The sequence below is a fragment of the Haliotis cracherodii genome, unplaced genomic scaffold, assembly GCF_022045235.1.
Source record: "Haliotis cracherodii isolate W230 unplaced genomic scaffold, xgHalCrac1.p SCAF_15, whole genome shotgun sequence".
NCBI classification, from domain to species: Eukaryota; Metazoa; Mollusca; class Gastropoda; order Lepetellida; family Haliotidae; genus Haliotis; species Haliotis cracherodii.
This window is the reverse complement of record NW_027266270.1, coordinates 25580410-25586409: the sequence shown is the minus strand read 5'-3', so window position 1 is coordinate 25586409 and position 6000 is coordinate 25580410. Positions and strand designations below refer to the sequence as shown.

At 36.7% G+C, this 6000-nt stretch overlaps 1 protein-coding gene across 1 annotated transcript in view; it reads left to right on the top strand.

The window, feature by feature from the left end:
• Nucleotides 1–316: 316 nt before the first annotated feature.
• LOC139462417 (uncharacterized) overlaps nt 317–6000 on the top strand; it is a 49952-nt gene continuing 44268 nt past the window's right edge. The window contains exon 1 of the mRNA XM_071244118.1: nt 317–377. The gene's annotated coding sequence lies outside the window, so the exon portion shown is untranslated. The remainder of the gene's footprint in view (nt 378–6000) is intronic.

The window sequence follows — 6000 nt, the reverse complement described above, 5'->3', positions numbered from 1 at the left end:
AAGTATGAGTTACACGATGTTAAAGCTAAGATGATTGTGGTGATGATGGTTATAGTTTTGACAAAATTCACAGTTTAAAAAGGGCATTTTCTCGGGACAATATATGGTCCCCTGGCACTATGGAGGTGTGAAAAGTGAGGGACCATATATGGTCCCGTGGCACCAAGAGGGTTAAGACGACGAGACTCCTTTGACCAGCTCGAGCACACTCCCGCGCCGTAGTTGGTTTCTAATACGTTGATTGGTCGCCAATATGAACTACGTCATACTATTTAACGGTCACGGCTTCGCTCTGCGCTGCGACGACTGGAAAGCAGAAACGGCGTCAGTCATCATCTATATTATCATCAGTCAGGCTTGGAAAACCACGGAAACAGGTAGCTACCTACTTTTAATTTCGGCTTTCTGTTGATTATTGTGGTTATTAATTAGGAGACAGAGGTTGCCGAGTTAATGTTCAGACGCAGAGCTTTGAAAAATCAACGCTGTGTGAGATTTGCGGTTGCGCGGTACTGGACCAACCTCTCACTTTGCAATTTAACGGACTTGTATATTATTGAATTTTTTACCCCATGATGGAAAATTAAATGTATAACGTTACACATTCGATACGAAAACGTACTTGTTTTATGTGTCGAAAACAAATTTTCCGTTACATGACGACGTCAAAACACGAGGGCGATGCTCACATGTACAAAGACAAAAAAAAAACCAACGCAATTCCTAGTCATTGCAAAACTCAGTATCCGTCATGTCCGTGGTGAGCATCTGCTTTGGCTCAGGACATTATATTCTAGTATCTTTTTTGTTTATGTGTATCTACAAAGTTCCCACACAGCTATCGATTTTAATAACCACATCGGTTCCTTTTCTGGGACATTGAATGGTTGTCATCCAAAATGTCCTGAAGACATATTTCAGATTTTGTTATAATATAGCAGAATAAAAATCCTGAAAGTGCCCTTTGGCCAGTTGAAACCAGATACTTTTAGCTTATTTCCCAATTTATAAGAAACGTTGAAATCGGTCACACAAAAAAGGAACAGCATATTACCAATTATATTCGGTTATAGTATGGAAAATTTCGATTAAAAGAACAGAATGTTGGGCTTATCACTACAACAGCTCCACCCCCCAGCAACGCACACCCAAACCCCAACAGACCATGGCCCACCTCCACCCATGAATCTCATATGGTCGGCCCCTATTTTGAAGCGCGCACCTGATGCAATCTTTAGCTGTCAATGTTCCGCCAATCAAACGTTAAAATCCAAATGTAAGACAAGTAGTTGTCCACACATAAGTTATACATTAAAGGGCAAGTTCACACGAAAATAAACCTATTTTTCTTGTACTTTTTCATCATGAAAAGTATTTACCTAGTAGTTTCGGAGGCAAAACAATTAAAATATTACACGTATCTAATTTATTTTATTCATAAAATCGGTTCATATTTTTCACATTTACAGAGAGTTCTATTTCCACAATAAACACACCATGGCTTATGCCCCTTGCAATATGACGTCATTGGTGCCAATTGATAAAGGAATGACGTCATAAGACTTTATTAGACGTGTTTCACGTGGTGTATGTAGATGTGTGGTTCTATCTTCTCAGATGCGCAGCCTAGCTATTGTTTTGTTCGGTGCCGAGCTGTCCAAGATACAACGCTAAGCACAATTACTCTAAAATTATTTCGTTTTCCAAAATCGCGACTGAGAAGACAACAATGCACTGATAACATACTGTAAGATTCGCGATTATGGTTGGAAGGGTCCGTTGTATGAATTGCGCTTATTCGTTCATTTGTGTTGTGCATATTGGCTCTTCCTGAGTTGCTGTCGTCTTCCGTGAGAGTTTAGATACCTGCTGGTTCTGAAACCACAGGACCATATGTAACTAATAATAACAATAAAAAAAACTCGCCAAAAACTTAGACACGAGACCGAGGGCCGTTTTGGTTACTATTATTAGTTACATATGGTCCTGTGCTGAAACTGATCGGAAGCGGATGGTGTACGATCCTTATATGGAAACGGGCTAAAGGGACAGCACTCTCATCAAGACCCTGACTGGGATGTTTTTGTAAACAAACGCCGTAAAGTGGAAGTAACTCGATCAGGTAAGTTTGCTGTTTTAGTTTATTCTAACCACAGTAGTATTTAAGAAATGTATTTTAGCAGGGGTAGGGTGATATTTGTACATAGTTTCACTTGATAATCATGAATATCCGCGATGTTGTCTCGTTCACATGTTCACTTCCTGCATGGTTATGTCGATACTCCTGATCAGCTGATCGTTGCAGTATGCAGAAAACTCCTGTTGATGGAGTAAGTTGTGTTACGTAATGTTTTAGTTTTACAGCCATTCCCGTCTGGAATTAACACAAATCATCTCATTTCGGTAATTAATAAACTTTATAATAACACAGGAAAACAAATTATAAATTATATAAACTCATTGAAATTCTGTTTTTGTGTGTGTTTGTGTGTGTACCTAATCTTTGAATAATCATGTACAATAATTTTGATTCAGACTGTTGAAGCAAAAATACGCAAAAATACATTGTTGCAACATGTTTATTTTTTATATTTAGGCTTTATATATTTTTTATTCAAAAAGATATCTGGTTTTGCTGGTTTGTAGCTGACAAAATATCTGGTCACTATCCAAAATCATCGCCCACCTACCATCCAAAATATCCAAATTTCATGTTGCAATTTACACACATATACAATTTATAGCACATTTATACATGAAAAAATTCAAGTTACCATTTTATATTTTGTGATAGTGAGATATAGATGACAAAAGTGTTAATGTTTCTATGTTGTATCTTTCAAATATGAAGTTTCGAGCCAAGTCATGCCAGACACCGATGCCCAGAAGTACAGGTCCCCAGTCCATCATGGTGTAAAGTCGCTGTCCAATGTACACCAGAAGCATGGCACACCATGCTTCACAGTATGAGGTACAAAATAATATTTTGACAATGAATAATTACACAATGTAAATACCATGAATACTATATGCAAATAATTTCTGTATTGAACTATTTTGTGTATCTATTATATTCTATATTGTTGTCTTTCGTTGTAAAAGTGTAGTGTGGATGACAAATGAATGTATACTGTGAGTGACATATAAAAGTTTAGATCTGATACAATTTGTACACAGTTAACTGATGATATTTGTATTCAGGCACCCAGTGACATGCCTGACACTGCTGAAGATAATTACCACCTTCTTTTACAATTATTTAGTCAGTGTACATATTATTTTACAAATCTATGTTAAAATTATTTTTATATTTTTCAGGTCCCACAATGATATGGAAGAGTATAAATGCGACAAAACTCTTTCCATATTCATATGAAATCTCTGTAAAAAACAGTTGATGGTACGATTCTGACTAAATCATGAGCACGTGTTAATGAATCGCTATCATATAGTGATAATACCAGGTGTTTGCGAAAGGTGAGTATCCTGCCCCAACGGTGTCACAAGAAATTCCTGGTGTTGAGATCCATTTTCATTGTGTGCAACTTGTGTTTATTTTCATGCAGAGTTACAAGTAATAAAATATTAGAGTGTCTTGTGAGGTACAGTGCTTCAGACAACAAGAGACCTGTACTATTGAAATAGTCAACCAGTGCACTAACAAGTTGCCACTGAGCATTTAGCCAGTGCTTGTGATATTTTCTTCAGTCTTTTCCCCGGCCTTCGCCCTTGCCCAGAAACTACCTGATCCAGCATCAGCCATCCTGTATTACAGAAACTTATCAAATGAAACAGCAAAGGCTGATTGTTGTCAGAGACCATAAAACAAGATTTTAATGAAAAAAGTTTATTTTAATGAGCATAGAGAAAAACATTACATACATCAGAAGGAAATCTTTCATGAATCACCTCGACAACACAAGATGGAATAACTTTTCTCTGATTCTTCAACTATTTCTGCAAATCCCCAAATCTTGTTTAGGAGGTGTAGATAGATTCTGAAATGAAAAAGTGTCTTTTATTAGTCATGTATGCACAACAGTACTAAAAAATATCATATCATTTACATATATATTTTGTCATTAAATCTGGAGGGATGCTTATATAAGAAGTAACTTGTATTGATATGCATAATTTTTATTACATGTTAATAATTCAATAAATACCAAAACAGTTTATAGTTCTATCATGTTGACATGATGTGTTTATTACTGTAGGTTTGAATACTTCTTGAAATATTGTGGGCATGTTTCAATATCACTGATGTAATTTAATAACCTTACAAGCTACATATGCTTTCACAACTTGCTGGCAAATAAACATTTATGGTAATCAAATCTCTTATTTTACTTGTCAGATTTGTTTGTTGTGCATGATAGATCTTAAAATGCATAATAAAATAAGTTGATGAAAGTAAATCATATTATATGTTTTCTAAACTTTATTTCAGGTGTTAATATAAAAAAAGGTGGTGGGGTAGCCTTGTGGTGAAAGCGTTCGATCGTCACACTGAAGACCCATGTTCGATTCCCCACATGGGCACATGTGAAACCCTTTTCTGAGTCCCCCAGTTGTGATATTGCTGAAATATTGCTAAAAGCGGTGTAAAACCCTACTCACTAACTCATATAAACAAATGATTGCATGTTTCATTTGCATTTTAGGGGGTGGTTGTTACAGACGTTTTGCTCAAAAGGTCAGGTTGGGAGGTCTAAATTTCCAAACCAAGATTTACAATTTCAAATATTTTTCACTAATATTCAACAAGTTTTACTTATAGTTTCTCAGATAATTTGTATGTATTGATTGTGACAGTAAATGAGCTTTTTGTAAACATTTTACATATATCTGGTCCACTCAGTTAAACAACCCACTGTTTTTAATAATTAATTATATATTAGATATTTCTTCTTTTTTTTTTATAGTTTCTAAACATTTTTAAAAAAAATCTGGCCCCATGATAGATGATAAATAGTTTCCCTGCAAAGTTGCAATGCATTTTCTATGAATGGTTGTCTGAACAAACCAATAACCAATTATCTATTAAATAGAATAAGATACTGTATGTAGGCCTACTGCAGTAACTGGTTTCAAACACTAAACAAATCAATTGAGTGATCTATCTTTTCACTTTCAAATGGGGACGGTGTGAAGTGTGAAGTACGACATCCAATTACTTATCAATAAATATGGCAGGTATTTTGAACTCGGATGGGAAAAAATCAAAGAGATTTTTTTCCCCCCAGTACGTTTCCACTCGGCAACCGACTTTAGAAACGTACTGGGACGTACCCCATTTTCGTGTTACTCTGAGCATATAGTCTCGTCATCAGCTTGTAGGCCTAATGTGTAATCTTGTTGAGACAACGTTTGGCGACAAATCGTATTTGTTTCTTGATATTGGCAAGTAGCATTAATCTGTAGCCTATAGGTGGTGGGAATAGTTAAACCTAATACAGACAAACTCAGATTGACGACAATGCCGATGCCGGAGATAGGGTCGTAACAGGGTGGGACAGGATGAATAGGCCTGCTGACGAAGCATGCGGGTCACCAGGCGTGACAAAAATCTCTTAGCATATTACGTTTCCACTTCTGAAAACGTAATAATGAGTATATAGGTAATTTAGGTATACACACATCAAAGTGTTATTCTTACCACGTTGTCACTGGTAGGCCTAATTGTGTAGATGTCGAGTCGGGGTCGGGTGACAAATTAGGTGATGTGGGTCTTCTCTTGTTTCCACTTGATTTTCATCGTTTCCAGCTTGCTCGTTTTGGTTCAAAATCGTATGGTTTTGCGACTTCTTGAAGGGTCAAGGGAACTTCTTCGGACCAGGCAAGGTATCGGATGCCATGTTGTCTCACCATAAACTGGTACTTGATATCTTTTGCGTTGTGACAAGACAGGGACCCAGTTAAATTGGCACCAATTACGTCATAATCTAAGGGGGTTAAAGCCCCACCCGGACTATAAATAGCCCGCAAGGTGGCGGTGTT